The following is a 17667-nucleotide window of genomic DNA, read 5'->3' on the forward strand; positions in this document are numbered from 1 at the left end:
CAAAAAAAATTAAAAATGGCTGACTTGCAATACCTAGATCACCTATGCCTTCTCCCCCCCCCCCTTTGAACCCGGGTACGCAATTGGAAGAAATAGTAGCCGGGTTCAAGTTAGTATAACATTGTAAAAAGATTTGATGGATGCAGATAAGGCCTGTAAAATGTTAGCACCAATAACAGAGACATGAGTTACATCGGGGAAGAATACCCTACAAAACATCTATTCATATTTGAAATGTGAGATCCTTTAAGTGAATTCATTATTAGTCTGTTCCTGCCTGCAATGTCTTATCAAATTTGAGACAGGAGAAAAAACAAAACAAAAACTTTTACTAGCTGCTCAAGATCCTCACCCCTCCCTTGTCGAGAAGAGGGATGAAACATTACGTACTATTACATCATCTAGCTCCACCCCTTCGATATTGGTTGCGTGCGTCTTTTTTCACAGCTCGTTTCAGCTTAACAGTCTACACGTCCACATCTCAACCAAGCAAAGTCCCATGCATGGGGGGGACCTCCATCCCTAGTCAATATCTGCATCACACACTCACTACAGCCCGAGCACGGGTCACTAACTCTCATCCATCCATGCTCTCAAGTCTGCTCCGTCACCCCCTCATTGAAGGTGTACCAGTCCATACAGATGCACAGACAAAAAAAAAGTTTGACAAACAAACATACATCAGTTGAAAAACATTGAGGTGAGTGCTATAATGTTATAAAGTACATGATTCTATTGAGATGAGATTGTGAATGAGCGCTATCTTTGACAAATTATGTGAAAAAAGTTTGCTGAGTGACTGAGACATTCTATCTTTCTTATTTACTGAAGCTATTATATGCTGTATTAAACGCTGAAGTATTTTAGAATCTGTGGGTATTTTTCAGCCCCCCTTGTCTTTCTTCCTCTGCATTTGACCCTGAACAAAATGTGAAGTCTGAAAGCCCCCACCTTTTCAAAACATCTCTTATCTCTCTACGAATATGAAACACAGACTGAATTGTTTTAGCTTAACTATTCCCTGCATTTGAACTCATAATTAACACATATCCTGGGACCTTGCAACATTCATTTTCAACCCCTGTATAAGTAAGAGTATACCTTAGATATTGCTATATTTCCTGCCTACTAAGACAGTATAATTAATTAAATTCATTTCAATTCATTTTAAGCAAGCAAAGATATTATCCAGGGTCAGTATTTCATTTTCTCTCGCTTCGTTATCGCTTGACCTTGAAAACTAAACACAAGTTCTACAGCTTCATGTAAACAATCTCTCTCATCTAAAAGCAAGCTCAGTTAACTATTTGCACATACAGTATATACATATATACACACATATATATCCACCTATATCTATCTAGTATTATACACCTTTTCTTCTTTCTCTCTGCCAACAAATCACATGCATTGTAACTTTCTTCTCGACTTTGCTTGTTCCCCATACTTCTCTCCCTACCTAGCTGCCAATATAACCTTCAATAGACACTCTCCTGACGCCCTCTTGATCACTTACTGTACTTTTCAACATTTCACTTACGGATACTTTCTTAAACAAATAATGTGTACATACAACTTTCTCTGACTGTCTCTCTCTCTCCTCCTCCTCCAGCACTTTCTAGCAAACCTTGATCTTTTAAGGCACGCTTCTTGGTCCTAAAGACCTCCTCCCAGACACCATTTTTGTAATCTACCATGTGGGTCGATGTCACACATTTTCATAAGTTTTCTTACATTCTACAAATTCATCCACACGGCGGCAGCCCTTGAGGGGCTCTGTCTTTTTTATTAAGATCTTACGCATATTAGAACAACAATGATAATAATAACACGCTCCATAGAATGCATCTCTCTTAATTTTCAAATTGTCAGCCCCTTATATACCGGCCAAACAACCGAGAGTCCCTTCTCCGATGGAACCAGCCTCACAGAATGCATCTCTCTGAAATCAAATCGTTAGCCCCATATATAAGGCAAAACAACAGAGAGTCCCTTCTCCTATGAAGCCTGTCTCACAAAATGCATCCCTCTTAAAATCAAATTGTTAGCCCCTTATATATATGGCAAAACAACAGAGAGTCCCTTCTCCTATGAAGCCTGTCTCACAAAATGCATCCCTCTTAATTTTCAAATTGTTAGCCCCTTATATACCGGCAAAATAACCGAGGGTCCCTTCTCTTGTGAGACTAAATGAAAAGAAAGAGAAAAAAATTCTGCAGATACAACAAACAACCTTCACTATCGTTAAAATGCTACTGACTTCCACAACAAATAGACTACAGACTAGTTTCTGGGTGAGCGATTGGTGCGCATATCACGGTCAGTGGTCCATGACGGCAAACCCGAAGCCCACGAGTTACCGTGTAGAACTCTTAACCCAACCCGTCCGGTCACAAAACACAGATAGTCCCTCCTGCTGCAAGACTCGGCGTAAAACACAACATAAATATATGTTTGTCTTACCTGGAGTTCTGTGAGTTGATCAGGCTCGGTTTGCAGCAGGACGGCTTCTCCGTGGCGTGGATCCGGGTGGAATGCGTTGTACGGCTCTGATTTTGTCGCCCCAGTTGGTTGCGCCATTTGTCAGGGTAATTCTAAGTACAGCACCAATCAGGCCCACCCCACTTGCCCCGCTGCCGGCGGTAAGAAGAGACACCACACAGAGGTCTGGTATAGTTTCTCACACGGGACATGACTGCGCTCCGCGCTTTATTACAGATTACATGAGATCTTATACCCTTTTGTCTCATCACCAGGAATGGGTGATGGGCTCATAACCATATATGGGAAGTCCGGATTTCTGGCCTGAGACAGTGAAAGTTCAGATGCATAGTTGAACATTTGTTATCTTGCTACGGCGCCTCTGGAAAAACAGCCAAGTACGCGTCGTTCGTCCGATTCTTCTTTGCTGTGTTTAAAATACATTTTGTTCAAGATACATTTTGTGTTCGCCTTGCAAGGCCTTTGGAATATCTGATGTAAGGCGACATATAAGTTTTTTCTCATTTGGAATTGAATAGAACTTGCATATAGGTATAAAGCATAAAAAACATATGGCAATATATACATATACCCTCACACCACGTCTCTTCTGCATCCTCCGCTCCGAGCGCCCAGCTGTATAACAGACGGGCACTCGGAGCGGAGGAACAGCTGGATGTAGGTGTCTTCTGCATCCTCCGCTGGCAGCGCAAGGTGATCACTGTAAATGACACAAGATGATCACTCAAAAGTCGCTTGAGAGACATCTCGTGAGCGATTATCGTTGCGTCTAAACCAGCCTTTATTGTGCATTTCGTTTAATCTGACGAATACCAATGAATTTCAGGGAATCCATTTTTCTGCCCTAATTTTAACGGTATCACATGTTCTTTTGTCAAGGGAGTTCATTATGGACAAAACAAGCAGTGGCAACACGGGGCACATCCAGTCCATGAGGTGGGTCTCAATGTAGGAGATTGAACATGACCTGTTACTACCAGAGCCTTTAAGTTTCCCCTCTTCCATAAGTGATGGATGGATGTTTATGAATAAGATCCTTCACATGCGGGTTGGCCAGGAGAATGGGCAGCGCTTATCTTATTAATGCCAGTTGAATAGTTGGCTAAAGTCCCAATACATCGAATTCTATTGTTCATCTTCAGGAAGTTCCTCTAGGCTCAGATTTTGCTCTTTTCAGTATTTTTGTGGGATAACCGGGTTTTATATCTAATAAATAGATGGTCACGTTCTTTATAACATGCCAGCTCACTTGAACAGTTTGGGTATTGTCCCATTGGGATGCCTTTCTTCAGGGCCGCAGGATGATGACTACTCCCTTCCAACAGATTGGTAGTTGTGTGAACTATCTCAGTTCCAATCCTTTTCGGTGGAAGGTCCGGGCGGTTCACCGTGGATGAACTCATGTAAATGGCATTCCTAAAGAGATTGGCATCTCCTAGACTTCAGTCAGATGATGTCATCAATATAACGTTCCCAGTAGATGTTATTATTGAATTCTTCAAGTTCATCAATAAAGACATGTTGATGCCCACCAACCTAACCATAGGTTTGTGTAAGTTGGCGCACATGCTGCGCCCATCGCGGTGCCTTGTTTTAGGACAATTTATTAAGAGAAAGACATTATGTGTGAGTAGAAAATTGAATAAGGTTCTAACAAACTTGTTATGAGCTCGGCCATTTGTCCCCCTCAGGGGTAGGAAGCGTTCCACTGCTGTTCTTTCAAGATCTTGTACAATATTTGAGTATAAGCGTCATCAATAGGCCCCCCTGGGTGTTCTCTTTTGGGAGGGCATAACCATTTGGCTATTTTTAGCGTTTGGCAATTTTTTGGTAAATTATGCCGATTTAGCCAGGTATAGCCTAGGGCTGCTCCCTTGTTATAGACTTCAAACACTGACCCAAATATTTGTCCGGTTCTACTAATGTGCACAAACCAACATAAAAGTGTGAGGTGTGAGATCCCTTCACGGCCCGCGGCGCAGATCCCTTCACGGCCCGCGGCGCGGATCTGTCCATAGCCCACAGAGCGGATCCGTCCACAGCCCGCGGAGCGGATCCGTCCACAGCCCGCGGAGCGGATCTGTCCATAGCCTGCAGAGCGAACCCATCCATAGCCCGTGGATCGGATCCCTACACAGCCCGCGGCGCGGATCCGGCCACAGCTTGCGGCGCGGATCCGTTCACAGCCTGCAGAGTAGATCCCTTCGCAGCCCGCTACGCAGATCCGTCCGCAGCCTGCAGAGTAGATCCCTTCGCAGCCCGCATCGCAGATCCGTCCGCAGCCCGTGGAGTGGATCCCTTCACAGCCCACCAAGCAGATCCCTTCACAGCCCGCCGAACGGATCCCTTCAGAGCCTGCAGCGCAGATCCGGTCGCAGCTTGCGGTAAAGATCGGTCCAGAGCCTGCAGAGTAGATCCTTTTGCAGCCCGTGGTGCAGATGCCTTCACGGCCCGCGGCGCAGAGCCCTTCACGGCCCGCGGCGCAGAGCCCTTCACGGCCCGTGGCGCAGATCAATTCACAGCGCGTGGAGCGGATCAGCTCACACCCCGTGGAGCGGATCCGTCCATAGCCCGCGTAGCGAACCCGTCCATAGTCCGTGGAGCGGATCCCTACACAGCCCGCGGCGCGGATCCGGCCACAGCCTGTGGCGCAGATCCGTTCACAGCCTGCAGAGTAGATCCCTTCGCAGCCCGCTACGCAGATCCGTCCGCAGCCTGCAGAGTAGATCCCTTCGCAGCCCGCGGCGCAGATCTGTCTGCAGCCCACGGAGTGGATCCCTTCACAGCCCGCCGAGCGTACCCTTCACAGCCTGCAGCGCAGATCCGGTCGCAGCTTGCGGTAAAGATCGGTCCACAGCCTGCAGAGTAGATCCCTTCGCAGCCCGCGACACAAATCCGTCCGCAGCCCAGATCCGGCCACAGCCCGCGGCGCAGATCCGGCTACAGCCCACGGTGCAGATCCGTCCGCAGCCTGCGGCGCAGATCCGGCCACAGCCTGCAAAGTAGATCCCTTTGCAGCCTGCGGCGCAGATCCATCTGCAGCCCGCAGAGTGGATCCCTTCACAGCCCGCCAGGCGATTTCTGCACAGCCCATGGTGCAGATCTGGTCATAGCCTGCGGTAAAGATCCGTCCACAGCCTGCGGCGCAGATCCATCCACAGCCTGCAAAGTAGATCCCTTCGCAGCCCGCTACGCAGATCCGTCCGCAGCCTGCGGCGCACATCCATCCGCAGCCTGCAGAGTAGACCCCTTCGCTGCCCGCGGCGCAGATCCGTCTGCAGCCCGCAGAGTGGATCCCTTCACAGCCCGCCAGGCGGATGTCTGCACAGCCCATGGTGCAGATCCGGTCATAGCCTGCGGTAAAGATCCGTCCACAGCCTGCAGAGTAGATCTCTTCGCAGGCCGCGGCGCAGATCCGTCCGCAGCCCATATCCGTCCACAGCCCGCGGCGCAGATCCGTCCACAGCCTGCAGAGTAGATCCCTTCGCAGCCCGCGGCGCAGATCCGTCCGCAGCCCGTGGCGCAGATCCGTCCGCTGCCCGTGGCGCAGATCCGTCCGCAGCCTGCGGTGCAGATCCGTCCACAGCCTGCAGAGTAGATCCCTTTGCAGCCCGCGGCGCAGATCCGTCCACAGCCTGCAGAGTAGATCCCTTCGCAGCCCGCGGCGTAGATCCGTCCGCAGCCCGCGGAGTGGATCCCTTCACAGCCCGCCGAGCGGATCCCTTCACAGCCCGCCGAGCGGATCCGGTCACAACTTGCGGTAAAGATCTGTCTACAGCCTGCAGAGTAGATCCCTTCGCAGCTCGCGGCGCAGATCCGGCCACAGCCCGCGGCGCAGATCCAGCCACAGCCCGCGGCGCAGATCCGGCCACAGCCTGCGGCGCAGATCCGGCCACAGCCTGCGGTACAGATCCCCTTCGCAGCCCGCGGCGCAGATCCGTCCACAGCCCGCGGCGCAGATCCCTTCACAGCCTGCAGAGTAGATCCCTTCACCACCCGCTACGCAGATCCGTCCGCAGCCAGCGGCACACATCCGTCCGCAGCCTGCAGAGTAGATCCCTTCGCAGCCCACGGCACAGATCCATCTGCAGCCCACGGAGTGGATCCCTTCACAGCCCGCCGAGCGGATCCCTGCACAGCCCGCGGCGCAGATACGGTCATAGCTTGCGGTAAAGATCCGTCCACAGCCTGCGGAGTAGATCCGTCCACAGCCTGCAGAGTAGATCCCTTTGCAGCCCGCGGCGCAGATCCGTCCGCAGCCCGTGGAGTGGATCCCTTGACAGCCCACCAAGCGGATCCCTTGACAGCCCATCGAGCGGATTCCTTCACAGCCCGCGGCGCAGATCCGGTCACAGCTTGCGGTAAAGATCCGTCCACAGCCTGCAGAGTAGATCCCTTCGCAGCCCGCGGCGCGGATCCGTCCGCAGCCCAGATCCGGCCACAGCCCACGCCGCAGATCCGGCCACAGCCCGCGGTGCAGATCCGGCCACAGCCTGCGGTGCAGATCCGGCCACAGCCTGCAAAGTAGACCCCTTTGCAGCCCGCGGCGCAGATCCGTCCGCAGCCCAGATCTGGCCACAGCCTGCAGAGTAGATCCCTTCGCAGCCCGTGGCGCAGATCCGTCCGCAGCCCGCGGCACAGATCCGTCCGCAGCCCGCGGCACAGATCCGTCCGCAGCCCGCTGCTCAGATCCGTCCGTAGCCTGCGGCGCAGATCCGTCCACAGCCTGCAGAGTAGATCCCTTTGCAGCCCGCGGCGCAGATCCGTTCGCAGCCTGTGGAGTGGATCCCTTGACAGCCCACCAAGCGGATCCCTTGACAGCCCACCGAGCGGATCCCTTCACAGCCCGCCGAGCGGATTCCTTCACAGCCCGCGGCGCAGATCCGGTCACAGCTTGCGGTAAAGATCCGTCCACAGCCTGCAGAGTAGATCCCTTTGCAGCCCGCGGCGCAGATCTGTCCGCAGCCCGTGGAGTGGATCCCTTGACATCCCACCAAGCGGATCCCTTGACAGCGCACCGAGCGGATCCCTTCACAGCCCGCCGAGCGGATCCCTTCACAGCCCGCGGCGCAGATCTGGTCACAGCTTGCGGTAAAGATCCATCCACAGCCTGCAGAGTAGATCCCTTCGCAGCCCGTGGCACAGATTTGTCCGCAGCCCAGATCCAGCCACAGCCCGCAGCGCAGATCCGGCCACAGCCCGCAGCGCAGATCCGGCCACAGCCCGCAGCGCAGATCCGGCCACAGCCCGCGGCGCAGATCCGGCCACAGCCCGCGGCGCAGATCCGGCCACAGCCCGCGGCGCAGATCCGGCCACAGCCCGCGGCGCAGATCGGTCCACAGCCCGCGGCGCAGATCGGTCCACAGCCCGCGGCGCAGATCGGTCCACAGCCCGCGGCGCAGATCCGGCCACAGCCCGCGGCGCAGATCCGGCCACAGCCCGCGGTGCAGATCCGGCCACAGCCCGCGGCGCAGATCCGGCCACAGCCCGCGGCGCAGATCCGGCCACAGCCCGCGGAGTAGATCCGGCCACAGCCTGCGGAGTAGATCTCTTCGCAGCCCGCGGCACAGATCCGTCCGAAGTCCAGATCTGGCCACAGCCTGCAGAGTAGATCCCTTCACAGCCCGCCGAGCGGATCCCTTCACAGCCCGCGGCGCAGATGCGGTCACAGCTTGCGGTAAAGATCTGTCCACAGCCTGCAGAGTAGATCCCTTCGCAGCCCGTGGCGCAGATCTGTCCGCAGCCTGCCGCACAGATCCGTCCACAGCCTGCAGAGTAGATCCCTTTGCAGCCAGCGGCAGAGATCCGTCCGCAGCCCGTGGAGTGGATCCCTTCACAGCCCGCGGCGCAGATCTGGTCACAGCTTGCGGTAAAGATCCATCCATAGCCTGCAGAGTAGATCCCTTCGCAGCCCGCGGCGCAGATTTGTCCGCAGCCCAGATCCAGCCACAGCCCGCAGCGCGGATTCGGCCACAGGCCGCGGCGCAGATCCAGCCACAGCCTGCAAAGTAGACCCCTTTGCAGCCCGCGGCGCAGATCCGTCCACAGCCCGTGGCGCAGATCCGGCCACAGCCCGCGGTGCAGATCCGGCCACAGCCTGCAGAGTAGATCTCTTCGCAGCCCGCGGCACAGATCCGTCTGCAGCTCAGATCTGGCCACAGCCTGCAGAGTAGATCCCTTCACAGCCCGCGGGGCAGATCTGTCTGTGGCGCAGATCCGGCCACAGCCCGCGGCGCAGATCCGGCCACAGCCTGCATAGTAGATCCGTCCACAGCCTGCGTAGTAGATCTCTTCGCAGCCCGTGGCACAGATCCGTCCGAAGCCCAGATCCGGCCACAGCCTGCAAAGTAGACCCCTTCGCAGCCCGCGGCGCAGATCCATCCGCAGCCCGCGGCGCAGATCCGTCCACAGCCTGCAGAGTATATCCGGCCACAGACTGCAGAGTAGATCTCTTTGCAGCCCGTGGCGCAGATCCGGCCACAGCCTGCAAAGTAGACCCCTTTGCAGCCCACGGCGCAGATCCCTTTGCAGCCCACGGCGCAGATCCCTTTGCAGCCCGCGGCGCAGATCCGGCCACAGCCCGCGGTGCAGATCCGGCCACAGCCCGCGGTGCAGATCCGGCCACAGCCCGCGGTGCAGATCTCTTCGCAGCCCGCGGCGCAGATCTCTTCGCAGCCCGCAGCACAGATCCGGCCACAGCCCGTGGCACAGATCCGTCCACAGCCTGCATAGTAGATCCGTCCACAGCCTGCAGAGTAGATCTCTTTGCAGCCCGCGGCACAGATCCGTCCGCAGCCCAGATCTGGCCACAGCCTGCAGAGTAGATCCCTTCGCAGCCCGCGGGGCAGATCTGTCTGTGGCGCAGATCCGTTCACAGCCCGCAGCGCAGATCCGGCCACAGCCCGCGGCGCAGATCCGTCCACAGCCTGCAGAGTAGATCTCTTCGCAGCCCGTGGCACAGATCCGTCCGAAGCCCAGATCCGGCCACAGCCTGCAAAGTAGATCCCTTCGCAGCCCGCGGCGCAGATCCGTCCACAGCCTGCAGAGTAGATCCGGCCACAGCCTGCAGAGTAGATCTCTTCACAGCCCGTGGCGCAGATCCGGCCACAGCCTGCAAAGTAGACCCCTTTGCAGCCCACGGCGCCGATCCCTTTGCAGCCCACGGCGCAGATCCCTTTGCAGCCCACGGCGCAGATCCCTTTGCAGCCCGCGGTGCAGATCCCTTTGCAGCCCGTGGTGCAGATCCGGCCACAGCCCGCGGTGCAGATCCGGCCACAGCCTGCGGTGAAGATCTCTTCGCAGCCCGCGGCGCAGATCTCTTCGCAGCCCGCGGCGCAGATCCGGCCACAGCCCGCGTCACAGATCCGGCCACAGCCTGCATAGTACATCCGTCCACAGCCTGCAGAGTAGATCTCTTCGCAGCCCGCGGCACAGATCCGTCCGCAGCCCAGATCTGGCCACAGCCTGCAGAGTAGATCCCTTCACAGCCCGCGGGGCAGATCTGTCTGTGGCGCAGATCCGGCCACAGCCCGCGGCGCAGATCCGGCCACAGCCTGCAGAGTAGATCTCTTCGCAGCCCGTGGCACAGATCCGGCCACAGCCTGCAAAGTAGACCCCTTTGCAGCCCCTAGCGCAGATCCCTTTGCAGCCCCTAGCGCAGATCCCTTTGCAGCCCCTGGCGCAGATCCGGCCACAGCCCGCGGCGCAGATCCCTTTGCAGCCCGCGGCGCAGATCCGGCCACAGCCCGCGGCGCAGATCCGGCCACAGCCCGCGGCGCAGATCCGGCCACAGCCTGCAGAGTAGATCTCTTCGCAGCCCGCGGCGCAGATCCGGCCACAGCCCGCGGCGCAGATCCGTCCACAGCCTGCATAGTAGATCCGTCCACAACCTGCAGAGTAGATCTCTTCGCAGCCCGCGGCACAGATCCGGCCGCAGCCCAGATCCGGCCACAGCCCACGGCGCAGATCCGGCCACAGCCTGCAAAGTAGACCCCTTCGCAGCCCGCGGCGCAGATCCGTCCACAGCCCGCGGCGCAGATCCGTCCACAGCCCGCGGCGCAGATCCGTCCACAGCCTGCGGCGCAGATCCGTCCACAGCCCGCGGCGCAGATCCGTCCACAGCCTGTAGAGCAGATCCGGCCACAGCCTGCAAAGTAGATCTGGCAACAGCCTGCAGAGTAGATCCCTTCGCAGCCCGCGGCACAGATCCGGCCGCAGCCCAGATCCGGCCACAGCCCACGGCGCAGATCCGGCCACAGCCTGCAAAGTAGACCCCTTCGCAGCCCGCGGCGCAGATTCGTCCACAGCCCGCGGCGCAGATCCGTCCACAGCCCGCGGCGCAGATCCGTCCACAGCCTGCAGAGCAGATCCGGCCACAGCCTGCAAAGTAGATCTCTTTGCAGCCCGCGGCGCAGATCCGTCCACAGCCTGCGGCGCAGATCCCTCCACAGCCTGCAGAGTAGATCCCTTTGCAGCCCGCGGCGCAGATCCCTTTGCAGCCCGCGGCGCAGATCCCTTTGCAGCCCGCGGCGCAGATCCCTTTGCAGCCCGCGGCGCAGATCCCTTTGCAGCCCGCGGCGCAGATCCGGCCACAGCCCGCGGCGCAGATCCGGCCACAGCCTGCAGAGTAGATCCCTTCGCAGCCCGCGGCACAGATCCGGCCGCAGCCCAGATCCGGCCACAGCCCACGGCGCAGATCCGGCCACAGCCTGCAAAGTAGACCCCTTCGCAGCCCGCAGCGCAGATCCGGCCACAGCCCGCAGCGCAGATCCGGCCACAGCCCGCAGCGCAGATCCGGCCACAGCCCGCGGCGCAGATCGGTCCACAGCCCGCGGTAAAGATCGGTCCACAGCCTGCAGAGTAGATCCCTTCGCAGCCCGCGACACAAATCCGTCCGCAGCCCAGATCCGGCCACAGCCCGCGGCGCAGATCCGGCTACAGCCCACGGTGCAGATCCGTCCGCAGCCTGCGGCGCAGATCCGGCCACAGCCTGCAAAGTAGATCCCTTTGCAGCCTGCGGCGCAGATCCATCTGCAGCCCGCAGAGTGGATCCCTTCACAGCCCGCCAGGCGATTTCTGCACAGCCCATGGTGCAGATCTGGTCATAGCCTGCGGTAAAGATCCGTCCACAGCCTGCGGCGCAGATCCATCCACAGCCTGCAAAGTAGATCCCTTCGCAGCCCGCTACGCAGATCCGTCCGCAGCCTGCGGCGCACATCCATCCGCAGCCTGCAGAGTAGACCCCTTCGCTGCCCGCGGCGCAGATCCGTCTGCAGCCCGCAGAGTGGATCCCTTCACAGCCCGCCAGGCGGATGTCTGCACAGCCCATGGTGCAGATCCGGTCATAGCCTGCGGTAAAGATCCGTCCACAGCCTGCAGAGTAGATCTCTTCGCAGGCCGCGGCGCAGATCCGTCCGCAGCCCATATCCGTCCACAGCCCGCGGCGCAGATCCGTCCACAGCCTGCAGAGTAGATCCCTTCGCAGCCCGCGGCGCAGATCCGTCCGCAGCCCGTGGCGCAGATCCGTCCGCTGCCCGTGGCGCAGATCCGTCCGCAGCCTGCGGTGCAGATCCGTCCACAGCCTGCAGAGTAGATCCCTTTGCAGCCCGCGGCGCAGATCCGTCCACAGCCTGCAGAGTAGATCCCTTCGCAGCCCGCGGCGTAGATCCGTCCGCAGCCCGCGGAGTGGATCCCTTCACAGCCCGCCGAGCGGATCCCTTCACAGCCCGCCGAGCGGATCCGGTCACAACTTGCGGTAAAGATCTGTCTACAGCCTGCAGAGTAGATCCCTTCGCAGCTCGCGGCGCAGATCCGGCCACAGCCCGCGGCGCAGATCCAGCCACAGCCCGCGGCGCAGATCCGGCCACAGCCTGCGGCGCAGATCCGGCCACAGCCTGCGGTACAGATCCCCTTCGCAGCCCGCGGCGCAGATCCGTCCACAGCCCGCGGCGCAGATCCCTTCACAGCCTGCAGAGTAGATCCCTTCACCACCCGCTACGCAGATCCGTCCGCAGCCAGCGGCACACATCCGTCCGCAGCCTGCAGAGTAGATCCCTTCGCAGCCCACGGCACAGATCCATCTGCAGCCCACGGAGTGGATCCCTTCACAGCCCGCGGCGCAGATACGGTCATAGCTTGCGGTAAAGATCCGTCCACAGCCTGCGGAGTAGATCCGTCCACAGCCTGCAGAGTAGATCCCTTTGCAGCCCGCGGCGCAGATCCGTCCGCAGCCCGTGGAGTGGATCCCTTGACAGCCCACCAAGCGGATCCCTTGACAGCCCATCGAGCGGATTCCTTCACAGCCCGCGGCGCAGATCCGGTCACAGCTTGCGGTAAAGATCCGTCCACAGCCTGCAGAGTAGATCCCTTCGCAGCCCGCGGCGCGGATCCGTCCGCAGCCCAGATCCGGCCACAGCCCACGCCGCAGATCCGGCCACAGCCCGCGGTGCAGATCCGGCCACAGCCTGCGGTGCAGATCCGGCCACAGCCTGCAAAGTAGACCCCTTTGCAGCCCGCGGCGCAGATCCGTCCGCAGCCCAGATCTGGCCACAGCCTGCAGAGTAGATCCCTTCGCAGCCCGTGGCGCAGATCCGTCCGCAGCCCGCGGCACAGATCCGTCCGCAGCCCGCGGCACAGATCCGTCCGCAGCCCGCTGCTCAGATCCGTCCGTAGCCTGCGGCGCAGATCCGTCCACAGCCTGCAGAGTAGATCCCTTTGCAGCCCGCGGCGCAGATCCGTTCGCAGCCTGTGGAGTGGATCCCTTGACAGCCCACCAAGCGGATCCCTTGACAGCCCACCGAGCGGATCCCTTCACAGCCCGCCGAGCGGATTCCTTCACAGCCCGCGGCGCAGATCCGGTCACAGCTTGCGGTAAAGATCCGTCCACAGCCTGCAGAGTAGATCCCTTTGCAGCCCGCGGCGCAGATCTGTCCGCAGCCCGTGGAGTGGATCCCTTGACATCCCACCAAGCGGATCCCTTGACAGCGCACCGAGCGGATCCCTTCACAGCCCGCCGAGCGGATCCCTTCACAGCCCGCGGCGCAGATCTGGTCACAGCTTGCGGTAAAGATCCATCCACAGCCTGCAGAGTAGATCCCTTCGCAGCCCGTGGCACAGATTTGTCCGCAGCCCAGATCCAGCCACAGCCCGCAGCGCAGATCCGGCCACAGCCCGCAGCGCAGATCCGGCCACAGCCCGCAGCGCAGATCCGGCCACAGCCCGCGGCGCAGATCCGGCCACAGCCCGCGGCGCAGATCCGGCCACAGCCCGCGGCGCAGATCCGGCCACAGCCCGCGGCGCAGATCGGTCCACAGCCCGCGGCGCAGATCGGTCCACAGCCCGCGGCGCAGATCGGTCCACAGCCCGCGGCGCAGATCCGGCCACAGCCCGCGGCGCAGATCCGGCCACAGCCCGCGGTGCAGATCCGGCCACAGCCCGCGGCGCAGATCCGGCCACAGCCCGCGGCGCAGATCCGGCCACAGCCCGCGGAGTAGATCCGGCCACAGCCTGCGGAGTAGATCTCTTCGCAGCCCGCGGCACAGATCCGTCCGAAGTCCAGATCTGGCCACAGCCTGCAGAGTAGATCCCTTCACAGCCCGCCGAGCGGATCCCTTCACAGCCCGCGGCGCAGATGCGGTCACAGCTTGCGGTAAAGATCTGTCCACAGCCTGCAGAGTAGATCCCTTCGCAGCCCGTGGCGCAGATCTGTCCGCAGCCTGCCGCACAGATCCGTCCACAGCCTGCAGAGTAGATCCCTTTGCAGCCAGCGGCAGAGATCCGTCCGCAGCCCGTGGAGTGGATCCCTTCACAGCCCGCGGCGCAGATCTGGTCACAGCTTGCGGTAAAGATCCATCCATAGCCTGCAGAGTAGATCCCTTCGCAGCCCGCGGCGCAGATTTGTCCGCAGCCCAGATCCAGCCACAGCCCGCAGCGCGGATTCGGCCACAGGCCGCGGCGCAGATCCAGCCACAGCCTGCAAAGTAGACCCCTTTGCAGCCCGCGGCGCAGATCCGTCCACAGCCCGTGGCGCAGATCCGGCCACAGCCCGCGGTGCAGATCCGGCCACAGCCTGCAGAGTAGATCTCTTCGCAGCCCGCGGCACAGATCCGTCTGCAGCTCAGATCTGGCCACAGCCTGCAGAGTAGATCCCTTCACAGCCCGCGGGGCAGATCTGTCTGTGGCGCAGATCCGGCCACAGCCCGCGGCGCAGATCCGGCCACAGCCTGCATAGTAGATCCGTCCACAGCCTGCGTAGTAGATCTCTTCGCAGCCCGTGGCACAGATCCGTCCGAAGCCCAGATCCGGCCACAGCCTGCAAAGTAGACCCCTTCGCAGCCCGCGGCGCAGATCCATCCGCAGCCCGCGGCGCAGATCCGTCCACAGCCTGCAGAGTATATCCGGCCACAGACTGCAGAGTAGATCTCTTTGCAGCCCGTGGCGCAGATCCGGCCACAGCCTGCAAAGTAGACCCCTTTGCAGCCCACGGCGCAGATCCCTTTGCAGCCCACGGCGCAGATCCCTTTGCAGCCCGCGGCGCAGATCCGGCCACAGCCCGCGGTGCAGATCCGGCCACAGCCCGCGGTGCAGATCCGGCCACAGCCCGCGGTGCAGATCTCTTCGCAGCCCGCGGCGCAGATCTCTTCGCAGCCCGCAGCACAGATCCGGCCACAGCCCGTGGCACAGATCCGTCCACAGCCTGCATAGTAGATCCGTCCACAGCCTGCAGAGTAGATCTCTTTGCAGCCCGCGGCACAGATCCGTCCGCAGCCCAGATCTGGCCACAGCCTGCAGAGTAGATCCCTTCGCAGCCCGCGGGGCAGATCTGTCTGTGGCGCAGATCCGTTCACAGCCCGCAGCGCAGATCCGGCCACAGCCCGCGGCGCAGATCCGTCCACAGCCTGCAGAGTAGATCTCTTCGCAGCCCGTGGCACAGATCCGTCCGAAGCCCAGATCCGGCCACAGCCTGCAAAGTAGATCCCTTCGCAGCCCGCGGCGCAGATCCGTCCACAGCCTGCAGAGTAGATCCGGCCACAGCCTGCAGAGTAGATCTCTTCACAGCCCGTGGCGCAGATCCGGCCACAGCCTGCAAAGTAGACCCCTTTGCAGCCCACGGCGCCGATCCCTTTGCAGCCCACGGCGCAGATCCCTTTGCAGCCCACGGCGCAGATCCCTTTGCAGCCCGCGGTGCAGATCCCTTTGCAGCCCGTGGTGCAGATCCGGCCACAGCCCGCGGTGCAGATCCGGCCACAGCCTGCGGTGAAGATCTCTTCGCAGCCCGCGGCGCAGATCTCTTCGCAGCCCGCGGCGCAGATCCGGCCACAGCCCGCGTCACAGATCCGGCCACAGCCTGCATAGTACATCCGTCCACAGCCTGCAGAGTAGATCTCTTCGCAGCCCGCGGCACAGATCCGTCCGCAGCCCAGATCTGGCCACAGCCTGCAGAGTAGATCCCTTCACAGCCCGCGGGGCAGATCTGTCTGTGGCGCAGATCCGGCCACAGCCCGCGGCGCAGATCCGGCCACAGCCTGCAGAGTAGATCTCTTCGCAGCCCGTGGCACAGATCCGGCCACAGCCTGCAAAGTAGACCCCTTTGCAGCCCCTAGCGCAGATCCCTTTGCAGCCCCTAGCGCAGATCCCTTTGCAGCCCCTGGCGCAGATCCGGCCACAGCCCGCGGCGCAGATCCCTTTGCAGCCCGCGGCGCAGATCCGGCCACAGCCCGCGGCGCAGATCCGGCCACAGCCCGCGGCGCAGATCCGGCCACAGCCTGCAGAGTAGATCTCTTCGCAGCCCGCGGCGCAGATCCGGCCACAGCCCGCGGCGCAGATCCGTCCACAGCCTGCATAGTAGATCCGTCCACAACCTGCAGAGTAGATCTCTTCGCAGCCCGCGGCACAGATCCGGCCGCAGCCCAGATCCGGCCACAGCCCACGGCGCAGATCCGGCCACAGCCTGCAAAGTAGACCCCTTCGCAGCCCGCGGCGCAGATCCGTCCACAGCCCGCGGCGCAGATCCGTCCACAGCCCGCGGCGCAGATCCGTCCACAGCCTGCGGCGCAGATCCGTCCACAGCCCGCGGCGCAGATCCGTCCACAGCCTGTAGAGCAGATCCGGCCACAGCCTGCAAAGTAGATCTGGCAACAGCCTGCAGAGTAGATCCCTTCGCAGCCCGCGGCACAGATCCGGCCGCAGCCCAGATCCGGCCACAGCCCACGGCGCAGATCCGGCCACAGCCTGCAAAGTAGACCCCTTCGCAGCCCGCGGCGCAGATTCGTCCACAGCCCGCGGCGCAGATCCGTCCACAGCCCGCGGCGCAGATCCGTCCACAGCCTGCAGAGCAGATCCGGCCACAGCCTGCAAAGTAGATCTCTTTGCAGCCCGCGGCGCAGATCCGTCCACAGCCTGCGGCGCAGATCCCTCCACAGCCTGCAGAGTAGATCCCTTTGCAGCCCGCGGCGCAGATCCCTTTGCAGCCCGCGGCGCAGATCCCTTTGCAGCCCGCGGCGCAGATCCCTTTGCAGCCCGCGGCGCAGATCCCTTTGCAGCCCGCGGCGCAGATCCGGCCACAGCCCGCGGCGCAGATCCGGCCACAGCCTGCAGAGTAGATCCCTTCGCAGCCCGCGGCACAGATCCGGCCGCAGCCCAGATCCGGCCACAGCCCACGGCGCAGATCCGGCCACAGCCTGCAAAGTAGACCCCTTCGCAGCCCGCAGCGCAGATCCGGCCACAGCCCGCAGCGCAGATCCGGCCACAGCCCGCAGCGCAGATCCGGCCACAGCCCGCGGCGCAGATCGGTCCACAGCCCGCGGCGCAGATCGGTCCACAGCCCGCGGCGCAGATCCGGCCACAGCCCGCAACGCAGATCCGGCCACAGCCCGCGGCGCAGATCCGGCCACAGCCCGCGGCGCAGATCCGGCCACAGCCCGCGGCGCAGATCCGGCCACAGCCCGCGGCGCAGATCCGGCCACAGCCCGCGGCGCAGATCCGGCCACAGCCTGCAGAGTAGATCTCTTCGCAGCCCGCGGCGCAGATCCGGCCACAGCCCGCGGCGCAGATCCGTCCACAGCCTGCATAGTAGATCCGTCCACAACCTGCAGAGTAGATCTCTTCGCAGCCCGTGGCGCAGATCCGGCCACAGCCTGCATAGTAGATCCGTCCACAACCTGCAGA

The sequence above is a fragment of the Eleutherodactylus coqui genome, chromosome 7, assembly GCF_035609145.1.
Source record: "Eleutherodactylus coqui strain aEleCoq1 chromosome 7, aEleCoq1.hap1, whole genome shotgun sequence".
Lineage (NCBI taxonomy): Eukaryota > Metazoa > Chordata > Amphibia > Anura > Eleutherodactylidae > Eleutherodactylus > Eleutherodactylus coqui.